Genomic DNA, 14,945 nt, shown 5'->3' on the forward strand with positions numbered 1-14,945 from the left:
AATTTTGTAGAAATATAGTGGAAATTGAAGGTCTACTTTTTTAAGTATCATAGTGGAGATAAGAGATATCAAAGGCTTATGGATGTAGTTTCCTAATCCACTTAGGTGATGAACCTCCATTACCTTGGTATTGAGAGGTTTTCTCCTTAATAATTACATTATGAACTCATAAGCTCCATTATTAAATCTAGTTAAACATCCCCAATCACCACTTCTATTCGCCTTCCATGACTTTTTATCATTGACCTCACACATGTTGTGCACCATCCTGATGTAAACCTGCTCACTACAGTATTCTTTCATCCGCAAGATCTTAAAATCACAAAATCAAATCTGGGGTAGTATATATTGAGTTAATCACTAAACTTTATGAAATCTTGTTCACAAATAGACTATGACTAGCTAGTGACGATTAAGGGTTGTCCCCAAAGGGAATGCATATAGATCAGATGTTTTAGAAAACAAGAAAAGGGTGTGGGGAGAAGGATGATAAGTAGTTAACTAATAATTAATCCATATAAATAACTATATTTTAAATAACGACAGTGCAATGGATGGTGATTAAGGATAATAATAAGATATGTTAGATGGATGTCAATGGATGTATGTGGATGGATAGACATGGATACTGAAAATAAGATGATGATTTTAGTGTACAGACACTTGATAAAATGTAAATTAAGCAGTTAATCAAGGGAAGTCCAAAAAAAGTAATGAATAGAAACGTGTATTATTATCAGCCTTTAAATGATTAAACCTATTTTTAGATTGATATTCTGATATTTCTGGATGTAATCATATTTTCAATAATTTTTTTGACATTGTATCCTGAAATAACTTCATTTTCTGATTTGGAACATCTAGTTTTTGGAATTATATTCAGAGAGATATGAATTTTATAAGTATAAATATATCTTTTTAATATTTTTATGACTTAGTATTTATTTTATAACTATTTTTTGCTTTAATATGCGCCCGCCATGTGTCACCTTTTGATTCATTGACTGGCAACCAATCATGAGTTTACGCAATAATTAATTGTGCTAATCATTACGAAAGGCACAATTATGGCATTGCAAATCACGATGCTATAATGGGCCAATAATTATGGACCAATGAAAAAAATAAATGATTCAAATCACAATCAATGGGAAATGAGAATCGAGGGAGAAAATAATAAAAAGGGGGGAAATAGAAGTCAATGATTACGGTGGTACTTGTGGGCATACGTGTACCCCCACAATTGAGTAAAAGGCAGAAAAGGCATTGACATGGCATGCCATGTCAGGCAATGATAAGGGACTATTTCCCTTTTTCTAAAGTGAATGACGCATGTCAGCATATGATTTACTTGAAAAAGGGAAAAAGGGGCAACCTGGTGACGTGGTGCGCCGTAAATCGGCGAAAACGTCACGCTTTGATTGAATATGAAAACTACTTTTGCCCTTTTCTCTTGCAGGTATATGCGGCAATTTTTAAGTGCACGATCACGAAAGATGAGGGAATCCCACAAACATTAAACAAAAATATATAAAAAAAGAAGTGTTAGCGTTAATGACGAGGAGAGAAAAAAATGAACTGCTAGAATTGCTCCAAATTCAAAATGTGATATCTAATGATACATAGGTCTGATTGAGCTAAACTTTTCAGGGATGCTTCTTCTCCCCCGCTTTCCATTCATAACTTCTGATCTATAAATAAAGGTGTGGATCACTATCAAAATCATCCTTAAACTTTCTTCCTACTCATGTGGGCTGATTGAAAGATAGTTTTTGAGATCCGTTAAGTGTGTTTAGGTGCCTTGGGTATGTGGGAAGAAGCAACAGAGAATAGGTGAAATTACTTGTACTCTGAAATCACCATGATCCTACCAAAATGTAAGGATCTATGATAGGCATGTTCGCCTTACATTGCTCTTTCTCGACATCGGTGGTAGCTTAGTTTGCTCTCACTACACATCTCTCCATTCCATCACCTCCACACATTCTCCAAATCATGTCTTACTACCTATATATCATCGTCTTACTGTTAACTTACTCGGGTTAATATCACTACTGGTGTCATCATTATTTCACTTCCGCATTCACTCACTCTTCCCAAACCTGAATTATCACTATATGTTACTTCTCTCCTCAACTTAATATCACTATCTCGCCTCATATTTTCTCATCATTTGATATCATTAATAGAATGTATCTCTTCCTATCTCAAAAAATCACACCATTAAGAACATTAAATCCTTGATCACCATTCCCTTTGGATATGATCCGTACTTATCACTAGCTTTACTGAGTACAGATATCTGATTATTGAGAAATGTTTTATATTTTTATTTAACAATCTAAAAATACCAACGACCAATTTAAACCCTAATTCTGAGATTATCTACACTCACCAAAGATCCTTTAATTCTCTTTCATCTTTTAGCTTTAAGCAATGATGGACACCAAGAAAAATTGATGAATCTCAAAATTGCTTCCCTTCACTAGGCCTACTTAAGTATGAGCGATGATAGTCAGTTATTTAAATAGATATAGGGTTCCATTTATAGGTCAAAGTTTGAGCATGGACAGAAGATAGAGGGTTACATTATAGTTTATAGGGTATGAATGGCCCTTTAATTTTCAAAATTTGTGCCCAAGACTGTTGTTCAAATTTTAAGATATTATGGGTTGAAGTTAAATTATTCTCATTCATTGGATTTTTTCTCTCCTCATTATTCCACATGCTAGATTGCCAGCATGTCAAAAAAATAATTTGGAAGCCTTGGAAAATACATAATGTTGGGTTCTGGTGCCTTGGTTGGATGATAGAAACATGTTTCCTATGCAATTGAAGTATTGATCGTTTCAAAAATGATCTCTAAACTCAAATACATCATATGTAACTTGTGCAAAACTCGTTCCACCCTTGATTTGTTCACCATGAGATTTTTATGAGGCCTTTCACATGCATGGCCTCTTGAAGTATCAACACAATAAAGTTTCTCTTGGATCTCAACTTCTTCTTCTCGAACTCTTCTTCAAAACCTTGTATGAGTGGAGAAGTGCTCAAAATGAAGAACGGGAGGCACCCAGCTCCAGCTGGCCTGGGTGCCTAAAATCGGTGCCCCCCTATTTATATTTTACTTAAGATATTTCTCAAAAATCCATCAAGTAGAATATATGGTTGGTTGTCAAAAACCTAATCACTAAAGTATGGTTGGTTGTCAAAACCTAATCCTGATGTGTAACAGGGATCATTGAAGAATGCTTTCTCCAATATCTTCAATACCCTAGCCAGGGATTTTTCTACATCATCTTCCTTGAGTCAATATCCTCTTATACCGAGAGCGGATGATCCTCTCTTTTCCCACTCAATCAGCGTCATGGGCTTCTTCCTATATTCAAGATATGACTTACTGGAAACTTATTGCTAGGGAATTGTAATTTATAGTCAAAACATAGTTGTCTCCACAATATGCCCTTGGTGTCCCAGGTCAATGGATCACTTATACAACCATGACATGAATCAGCCTGATTGACATTTAGGTATCATACCATTGAAGGATTCTTTGGACCAATTCAATGAACTCTTTCTTCAAAGAGCACCCACTATCTATTTGTGGTCACTCTAACAGCCACAGGATCACCATACTTACTATATAAGTAGGTCCAAGTTGTGAAATCTATCCTCATAATTCAATGTACATCTTGAATATCCATTGAATAGGAAGCGATCCCTGTACTATGATTTCATCATAATTTTATATATCATTTTACGTATTCATGGACTTCATTATAAACATCACACTTGAATAATAATGAGGTAATATTTATTCAACAAACTTAAATAAAAACATGTTAGTGTGATTGGCTTGAGGACCACATAATATCCATCACATAATACCCCTTAATTATTCAGAAAACATTTTACTTCATTAAAATATTGAATATATATATAACATATCTCTCAATAGAATGTTTATAAATTTTTTCAAATGCGTCTCCTTCAGGAAAGCTATTTTATTGATGAATACACCGAATAAACCTTAAGGGTGTAGAAGAAAATGAGTATGTAAAATCATTTTTAAAATGGTGGATATTTTAGGAGTATGTCCACCTACCCAAGAGATCATTGATGCAATGGAAAAAAATTCTAACAATCACAATAGATGCTTCCAAAACAAGAAAAAATTGTAATAGTATGTTTTCTTCTGCTTCTTTTATTCCTTTTTTACCATTTTCTTAAAAGGGGTGAATGAAATGTAAAAGCTTTGTCTTAAAAACATGCATGAATTTATCAAATAAATACTCTTGATAAAATGGACCCCATGCACGTAAGAAAAAAGATGAAATAGAATGAAAAACACGTACAGAAAAAATAACAAGAGAGAAAAAGATAAAACCTTGGAAGTAAATCATATCATTAGTGCAACAGTCAAGTAAATCATATTATTAGTGCAACGGTCAGAAAAGTGGTGAAGAGGATACATATATAGATTGTTAAATTTTGAATTCATCAATCATATTTATGTATCACTTTCACATAAATACTAGGTAAATATATATATCTAAATATAGGTTTGATCCATAGGGAGGCAGAAATTTAATTTTTAGACTTTTTGTATGCTTAGAAATAAAAAAAATGAGTTTAGAACTGAAAATGATGATTTTTTAAATGATTTTGGGTTTCTATTAAATTTTATAATTTTATTAGACATTTATATTAGAGGAAAAATTGATAAAAACTCATAAACAATCTATATATTGTTTTTACTAATTTTATCTAAGATTTGGAAGGAGAACTATATTTCATTCCTATTCAAGCTAATATCATTTAACATGATAAATATGATTGATATTTTTTAGAATTTGTTTCAAGGTTAAATAAATAGAAATGAATATTATTGTTTCTAATTTTTACCATTGTTTAATTCATAATATTCTCTCCAACAGTTGGTGTCAGTGACAACGATGAGAACTAGTGTTTGGCCCTTAGGTCTATTGGCCTGTTCTAGTAGGATCAAACCAAATAAATTGCGTATTCACCTTGTTCCAAACATACACAAAATTTGGCAGTCTAGATAGGAGGCTCCAGTTGGACTAGTGAGTGAAAGGCTGACCTTTCCTAGACCAGTGTGCAAAAAATTGTGGTCTCCATTGTCTTGCTACCTGTGCATCTTGATAGATATTATGTGGCCATCAAGCTTATCACACTTCCATGTCATCTTTTAGTTTCATTGAAATAAATGTGTGTACATTATTATTCATGTGCGATATTTCTAAGGAAGTCCTAGAATTCATCAAAAAACCTAATGAATTATGATAAAATCATAATACAATGATCACTCTTCTTTAAACATGTATTCTAAGTACTCTTTCTCAATGGATACTCGAGAAGAACATTTAACAATTCAGAAGTTGTTAGATTAGGTGGCCAAGGAATGACCTAAGAGGGGGGTGAATTAGGTTTTCTATTCATATTATATATTTATGTTTAATTAGCCTAGGATTTTTCTACCTAAGAAATGAGGTAGGGGAAATGGGAGGCAGAAGTATTTTTTTTTAGACAGCTTAGACTAATCCTGAATGTTGTTCAAGGGCATCCAACCCGAGGTGATGATGTGCCTTAATCGAGTTTGTGTGAATGCCCCCTAAGAAAATCGCTTGGAAATAGGGCTGAACAAGGATACCAACAAAAAGAAAAAGTTGATGAAGCTTTGTGGTTCTCAAACCTCAAAGGCTTCCACGGAATGATGTTGCTTGATCGACTTCAACTTGGCCCCCAAAGCCTTAACCTGAGTGGTCATAAAGATCTAGCAATATCAGTATATTTCTGAATAATGTCTTCTCCTCAACAACACTTAGTATTGATGGATACTTAAAACAGTATTCAAGACAAGGGCTGATTTTATGCACTTCAGCAAGAATTCTTTTATGTCAAAATTTTATTGATTCTGAGATAAATATTCATAAATATAACCATGACTTCCCTTTAGTAATGCTTCCTTGTTTTTAGTCGTTCTTTCTTTACTCCTCTTATCCTCCACGTTTTTCTTTGGATTAAATTCTCAATTCACATTTGACCTTTGGTGCTCAAAACTCAAATATCTTTTCAAATCCTTAAACAAATTCAATGATTCTACCTGCAACAGTTTTGTGACACAATTTCACACAACTTTTATATCATACAAAGTGTTCAAAAACCAATCAGATAAATATGTAGAGATCAATCTTACCACGTCCTTAGTTTATAGCCTGATCCCTCTGTTTCTCGCTTTAAAGCCCTGTAACTCTTTCCAAACTCAACGAAGTGATATGATTCTAAGTTTTCAGGTTTTTTATGGATGTTAGAAACAATTTATATATATATTTAAAAAGCATAAAATAAGTATGAAAGTTATTCTAAATATTGTAAACTTATGGCAAGATCGAGGACGTTCAATGTTTGGATGTCGGCCCTCTTTACTTCAAATCTTGAAATACCATGCACCAATGTTTGGATGTCGGCCCTCTTTACTTCAAATCTATGGGCATGGATTGATGTTATAAACAAATTATCTCTACAAAGATTGCTCAAAAACTGCTTGAAAATTGCTCCTCAAATTGAGAGATCTCTCTAGCTTTTGGACTGCAATTTTCATAGGGCAAGGAGAAGGGACATCAAAATTAGGGATCAAAACTGTATATATGGACTTAGAAATCCAAAAGGCCATAATGGTATTCTGTCAAAAGTCTAACAATCATATGCATTGATTATTATTATTAAGCAATATAAAATAATAATCATTTAAACTTTGATTTTGTTATATTTATAATTTTGCTATCAGTTCAAAATACCTCTCAAGAGTTAAGAGCAAAAAACTAGTCGTTATGCCAATGATTTGAGTTTTCAAATAATCTTAAAAATTTAGGTATTTTTAACTCAACATTTAAATAAAGATATCACCATCGGATAATAAGATCTTCATGTAATTCAGTTTCATTAAATCATCAGTAAATTCAGCCTTAAATACTCGAAGGTAGTAAATAAGATTTTGAATAAGTTATTCAAAAAATCAAATGAAGAAAAATTCACACAAATACCTGAACAGTGTTAAAAACTATATTTATCTTCATGCCATAAAATAATAGAAGTCCTAAATTCATGATTTCATTTATTCAGCGAATGGTCAAACTAAGTAGCCTTTTAATGTATCTAAGGCTCCTATTTTATCTTCACATACAATCAGTCAACTACTTGATTGAGGGCCCATTGCACTTTCATCGCACCCCTTATGGAGGCATGCATCACTTTGAATATTCATAAAAACACACATTAAAGTATTGTGCTCAAAATGCCCTTACAGCTTAATCTTCAGAAATAATAACACAATATAAAACCTACTAATATTTCATGTACGGTTTTTCCTATGGAAATTAGGGATGAGACAATAAGGATAAGTGGTGAGCACTATTTAAATAAAGAATTTACTAAAGTGTATTGTATGAGTCCCTTAATGGTATTATACATGAATATAAATTATGTTGATTCATATCGAAATTAAAATCTTTTAATGGGGCACAATTTCTTATCCTTGTAGTATTCTAGGTGAAATTAATTAACTCTGATAATTAATATTTTTATTTATAATATGATGAACAGAATATTCAAGGCATTTTACTTTAATTATTCATGCAATCGAGGAAAGCAAATCAATATGAAAAACTTGGAAATTTCAGGTTCAAGATAGCATCAGATGTATTAAATTATAGTTCTCACCATGTAGTTAATTTTTCCTGTATTTACTGCTTACTCTTTCATGAAAGATATTTTTGCAACATTCCTAATATGTTTAAATCGCCTTTTAAACAACCTTTCAAGTGGGTTTCTAATATTTGAAAGTGCTTTGTATGGTACTCTTGCACAAAGGCCATCAATGAAGAACTATGATATAAATACTTTGACATTGCCCAGAATACAGTTTTGAAAATATGTCGATCATAAATACTGATTAGAGAATTTGTCTTTTTTGCATCCTTACATATTGTGAAGTTCATATATATTTACATCATTTTTTGCATTTTACTATCCAAGAATTTCAGAAATGGAAATGTGGTGTATTGAGTTTACGAAATTGAGTTGTCCATATACCTTCTGGGAAAGCATAATTCACATGGATCGTTCTTGCTGGCGACTGGTACCAATGGCAGTGCACCTAGAGGGGTGCGCAATGCAATAGTGGTCAGTGTGTGCGACGATGATCACATGTGCAATACACAAATGATGACGCGGGTGTCATACAGCTGTGATCGGTAAATATTGATGGACGACCAGCCGATGGAAGGGAGGCCTAGTCGAGGATGGTGTCTGCAAGTTTTGATGCAAGGACTAAGGTATCTCAAGAGAGAGTGGTTCCCAATGCAAGAAATCACTTGATAGTTGGCGGAGGAGACCGCAGGATGCATGGAGCAGCCGCAAAGCTCACATGGAAGAGTGGCACCGGATCACGGCTGAAAATGGTCGATGAATCAAGCGGGGCTACAAAGAGAGTGGGGTTCGCTGGCGGCACAGGGTGATGGATGTGCGTAACTGATCAGAGCCACTGTGCTCGAGAAATAGCACTTGAGGATCGCACGACTGGCGTTGGAGTGTGTCTCTTCTGCATTCAGTCGTGGTGCAACATGAAGGCAAAATCACCTCCGGTAGGGATGGTGCATTGACGTCCGGTAGACAGGTGCAAGGTTGGTCGGGGTGTAGATTCTTCTGGCAATGGTGTCAATGGTTCAGCGGCAAATGGGCAGCAGGATAGACGATGATCAGCGGAGGGGTGGCAGCGGAAGCAACCTCACCTTCTTTTATGGAATCAACCTAGCAAACACAAATTACTCCCCACGGAGGGGTGATAAATCCAAAATGAGTCATGTAATTATCCATATATTAAGGGCATTTTGGGATCATTTCATGTGTATTTTACCCAGTTTCATAATAATTTTACATTCCCTGCATTAAATAGAGTAAACATCAAAATAATGCATTTAAAGGTCAATTTTACGCATGTTTTAGAATTTCAAAGATTTGTTAGTAACAAAAATTTAGGACCTTTTCATTTTCTCATGTTCTATTTAGTATGTTGTCTATGAAGCTTCAAGAGTGAAAAATCTGTATTAAATTTGAAGAAAGAAAAAAATATAATTAAAGATAAAAAGGGGAATCATATTGGGCCGGCTAAGGAGCAATCAAGCAACAGGCTTCAAGCTAGCAGCCAGCAGCCAGGCCAGCGAGCGCGGAGCACTCAAGCCGGCCCAGCCGCCGACGAAGCCCATGCACAAGAAAGAAAAGAGCGCAGGCCCAGATCATGCCTAGAACAAGCGTAACAGGAGAGGATAAGGTCACGTTACAAAGGTATGTGTTTTGATTTTAGTAGTAGTAAATCACCACATATTATATAGTACATTTTATTCATAAAATTTCCAATATTGGATGCAAATCCCATGTTTATTTTGTCTGCATCGAGCCGGGCCACAGAGAGAATATGATCGCGGCCCAACGGGCGGGGACCTTAAAAAAATCTGGCCCGAAGCCTGGCTCTTTTTGGGCTTATTTAAAAGATGGATATGATCATATTCTTCCGATCTTTTTAAAGAAGATCGGACGGCAGAGATCTACTCTGTCTATTTAACATATTTCTATTTCTTTTTTTTAGGATGACGCAGCCATGGGACCCCTCGACGGATGAATCAGAAGAAGCATTGCTGACGTGGCTGCTGACCGGGCTCACTGACGTGGCAGCATATTTTGATGAATAATCTCCAATGGCCAGGGGTATTTTGGTCCACCCTCGCCCCTGGCTGTCGACGGTGTCGGCCGGAGGCTGTTTTTGGCCGGCGAAAAGGACCATTTAGTGATCCAACAGTGGGGGAAGACTCCCAAGTCGGTCCCCCTCCATCGGATGGCTTAAGTCATCCCTCCCAAGCAATTAAAAGGGGACAGAGAGCCCCAATTTGAGCATCTCCGGCCACAAGAAAAGAAGGGACGGTGGAGGACTCTCGCAAGTGACCCAGTAGCTTGCGAGGTACCGTGACACGCCTCTAAAGGCTCAAAGGACTCTCGAGAAGATCTCAGAGTCAGATCATCATCAAGTCGCACCCGGACGGAGGAGGAGAGCAGGTGAACGACTAAACAGAAGTTCCACGACGGCGACCAGCACTGGTATCCCTGTTCTTCGAATCAGGGCGTTCGCTGAGATCTAATCTTCGTAGATAGATCCCTTATACATCCATTTTGATCTTAGCGGAAAGTTTTACCAAATATTGCACCATACAGTGCAATTTCAATCGATTTTGATTCGCAGATTTTGTTGTGGCATTTCATCGAACTCCTAGTGTGTTCGATCAATATTCTTCAATTTAAATAAGTTCTACCCCATTCAACCTTATAAAAACATCAAAAATATATCCCATCTTCTTTTGAGCATTATGTCGAGCATCTCACGGGCGTTCGACAAAATCAACCATTTTATCTTCCTTGCTACTCAAAATCTATCGGGCATTCTGTCGAACAGCTCACGGGCGTTTGACAGAAACACCCTCTTCCCTTTATAAAATCCATATAAAAATATATATAAACTTACTATTAATTAAATAACATACCATATATTTCTTCTTCGACTCTTTCCTGGCATTTGGTCGAACACCTCTCGGGTGTTCGACTAAATCGACCCACTACCTCCTAAATCGACTCACATTTCCTTAATTTGACCCCTTAAAGTACTACACAAAATACATAAATCACATAAAAATATATATAGGATACCTAAACGGATTCTGTGGAGTATTCTAAACTTATAGGTCTATTAAGTCCTATTACTACCTCCTTACCCCTTCTCAATATCTCTCTATTCCTCTTACATAGTATATTATAATTAAATAATTACTCAATACTCTCTCTTTACTTATAATTACTTAGAGAAGTACACATTCCTTCTATCTAAATCCTTATTATTCTCTCTCTTATTAAACTAAATAGTCTTATTAATACTCATCTATCTTTTCACTAACTAGGTTCTTATCCTTCTTAAATATAATATCTAATTCCTTACTTATTGTTCTTAGTATCTCTAGTACATATAAATATGATCTAGATATTTTATCTTCTCTACTTATCTTATTAAACTAATATTGCCTCTACTTTCTTATTAATTATTGCTTCTTTTTATTCTTATCTCTAGTATTATTACTATACTTTATTAACTACTAAGTCAACTATTGAATCTACACCTAAAGGCCAGTCCCTGTGGAGACGACCTTACTCTCACGTATACATCTTTGAGTAAGTTTCTATTTTTACAAATTTATTTTATTGAACGAAAATTAAATTTACAATGACAATTAAAATAATTACGCAATTTGCCTTCGTCAAGGGGAAGGTGGAGATCCCGTTGATGCAACCCTAGGGTTCCTTTTTTTCTTCAACAAAATCTCCAAAAATGATTATTCACAATCCCACATCCTTATATAGTAGGGGGGCATGGCATGTGGTTGCCCTAATGGGCCACTTTAGGGGGAAGGCAAACATTGGCTCTCCCCTAAAGAATTGAACAAAACACCAACAAACAAACAAAACAACGATAGTAGGGGAGGCCAGTACACACATAGGGGGGCCTCCCTATATTCTAGGGATGCGATACATGCACAAAATAAATGATGATGCATGAAATAGACAACGATAGGAAGCTGTCATCAAACCTGATATCGAAAGTTTGGGTTCTTCACGTCGCCTCGAGCTATGCGACACGGTTGTTGATGAGTCTTGGCTTGATCATCTGGATGGTCCTCCATCATCTGGTCATAGCTATCATGACTCTAACAAAGTCAACCAGATCTTGATTATTGACACATGAGATGATGATGAATCATTTACCATTATACATCCAATTCATCTGATGACACCTTTCATCTCTTGCAAAAAGGAGATGATGATGGTGACAGAAATGATAGATTTGTAACTGTTGTGCCATCACGTCATCATCATCTCACTATCGTCTCCTCATTGTCCCTACCAAAAACAAAGGATGATGACCAGGGAGATGATGGATGGGTCTCATTATTGTCTCGTCATTAACTCCTGACCAAAACGGATGACAAAGATAATGACCTCAATGAATTTGGTATCATCCTCCAACCCAATTGAAATTGAAAATTTATAGTCCAAATACAAAATTTTACTTTTCTCTAGGTTACTTTAAATAGGTAGGTATTAACAAGCCAAAGTGAAGGGGGTTTACTAGACGAGCTATTGCATATGCTCATCAATGGGCCCATCCATTTGGCTGAAAATAAGGGCAATACTCCATTTCAAGCCTCCTTATTAATAAATTTGCCATTTTTGGGGTCAAATAATGTCTCTTCTGAAGATCATTATTCTTTCTGAGCACTTGAAAAATGGCACAGAATTACAAGAGAGAAGGAAACATAATGGGGGAAAGGGAAGAGTTGTTAACACTGTACGGAACACAATAAGGTTTCTGAGGATCTAACCGTTATTTTTCTTAGCTGAATTCATGCTGAAAGATGTCCACGAATTTTATATTTTTTTTCTTAACATGTTTGTAGCGTGTAGGGATCATTGTAAGATCTCAGAATCTCATAAAAGATGTATGTGGTCATCAAGCCAATCACACTTCCATGATTTATTTAAGCTCATTGAATTAAATGTTTTTATTTTTATCTTGTGGGATGTTTATAATGATGTCCTTGAATGCACGCAATGACTTAGTGAATTATGATGAAATTATAATATAGTGATCACCAGGCTTCAAAATATATTCTAAATATTTATATTCGTCGAATGCTTGAGATGGATATCGAGTTGTCAATATAGAATAACACTATTTAGTTCTACATATACAAAAAGTATTGATGACCTTGTGGACAATGGTATTGATGAACTTGTGGCCAATGGTGTTGATGATCTTGTGGCCAATTTCATATTCTTGTATGGACATGTGGTAACATCAGAGCTGTCAACCAGAAAAATGAGACAATACAAGCCAATTAATTATCAAGGGCCTTTAAATGAATTAAAGATATGAAATATTAGATGTGATGTAGAGGGGACAATAAGGAGAGAGAATACTTAAATCAAATCAATGACCAAGATTTCTCCAACTTCAAGTCTTAGTTTATAATGATCTAGAAGGTTGATCAAGTTGAAATTATGTGGGTATACTTATCTTTATCCCCTATTTTCATCCATGCCCTTAAATTGAGGTGACAATTACTGTAAAAACTATTTTTAAAAATGATGTTCTGCATTTGTAGCATTTTTGAAAAAGAGTGAGGTTAGAGCACCATGAACTGTTCTTTCTTGGTTTTTTGAGTGTTTGAGAAGAGGGAATAGAGAAGAGGAGGAAATTATGTTCATCACAAAGTCATTGTAACTGTCTCAACGTAAGGAGCTAGAGTAATTTTCTTTCCTTATATTTTCTATCTATTATCATAATCATTAGGTTAGATTTAGTCATCCTATCTTCATATTACAGTCCACTTCTATTATTCATGCTTAACCCTTCATTCCCAAATGGCATCATCACTTTGTCTCGTCATCCCATATTCACAAAACTATCATAAATATTCACATACATTCACACACCAAGACTTACATGTATCTATATCTGCCTTCTCATCTCGTCACAGCCTCTTCACTTCATTGTCCATCTCCCTTTTCCATTTAGAGATTTTCCATAACATACACATTGAAGGGAGATTCAGAACATGGTGTTGTGTTCATGGATGTAGCCTGAGGTCAGATAAACAAAATTAACTGGTGTATTTTATTGATCATTCTCATCTATATTTTATTTAATCAAACAAAAATTAGATTTTTTTTTTAACTCTCTCGAGATGTCTAATGGTGATCGAAGTCATTTCCCTAGGGTTGGTGTTTATAAATAACTAAAATTTACTGTTAGAAAAGAAGAATAAGATACACTAAGATGATAATATGGAATATTATATGTATATAGTTATATATTAATCTGAATTGAGTAAGAGAGTGATAATAAAGGTCATAAGGAAATAAGAAAGATAATAAATTACTAATATATTATGTATTTATGAGATTAGTGAAGGTAGTATAATGATCCAAAACAGTATGCCGATGAAAGGACAAATGAGAAAAATAGAAATACTATTCTTGGAGAGGAATTATTTTAAATATTGTTTATAAGTGACAGGTAGATGATATGTGTGCCGAAGATAATATTTAAGATTATAATAAGAAGGCTAGAGCTTTTGTATAAATAGCATAAAGACAATTATTTTTTTACAATGAAATAGAGAGACATTAAATAGGAGTGACATGAAAAATATGATTAACGGAAAAATAAACATAATTAGAGGAAGAAAGAAAGCTATACTATCTTGAGGGAGCTAGAATTTAGCTATATCTTAACATTTTGATAGTTATTTGAAATGGTATTAATGTAAAATTAAAGATAATATTAAAGAAAAATAAAAAAAATAGAGATTACTAACAGGTGTTCAATGGACTACATAGTGAGATTATTTTAGAAGAGTTTTTTGCAAACTTTGATTCAAACTACTTCAATACAAACCTCAACTGAAATGGAAGTTGAATATTCGTCCATAGGAAGATTACAATATCTAAATTTCTCTGATTTCACAACACAAAGTGAAAGGAGCACCATTTGTTGTTCCATAATCTTTGTGTGCTTCTCTGAATCATGTCCTCCATGCCGGCATGAATCCACGTGATCTAAGATATTCCAGTACCTCCCCAAGATTTCTGAAGATATTATCTTACATATATATAGAGATATATATATATATATGAAGAGAGAGAATGGTTATAATGACACTTGGTCTCTCCATCTGATCTTCTTTGAGAGTATCAGATGGCTTACTTATCACTTTTCCTTTTAAATTATACCCGCCATGAGACAGGATAGGGACTAGGCTAGC

The sequence above is a fragment of the Wolffia australiana genome, chromosome 8, assembly GCF_029677425.1.
Source record: "Wolffia australiana isolate 7733 chromosome 8, ASM2967742v1".
Lineage (NCBI taxonomy): Eukaryota > Viridiplantae > Streptophyta > Magnoliopsida > Alismatales > Araceae > Wolffia > Wolffia australiana.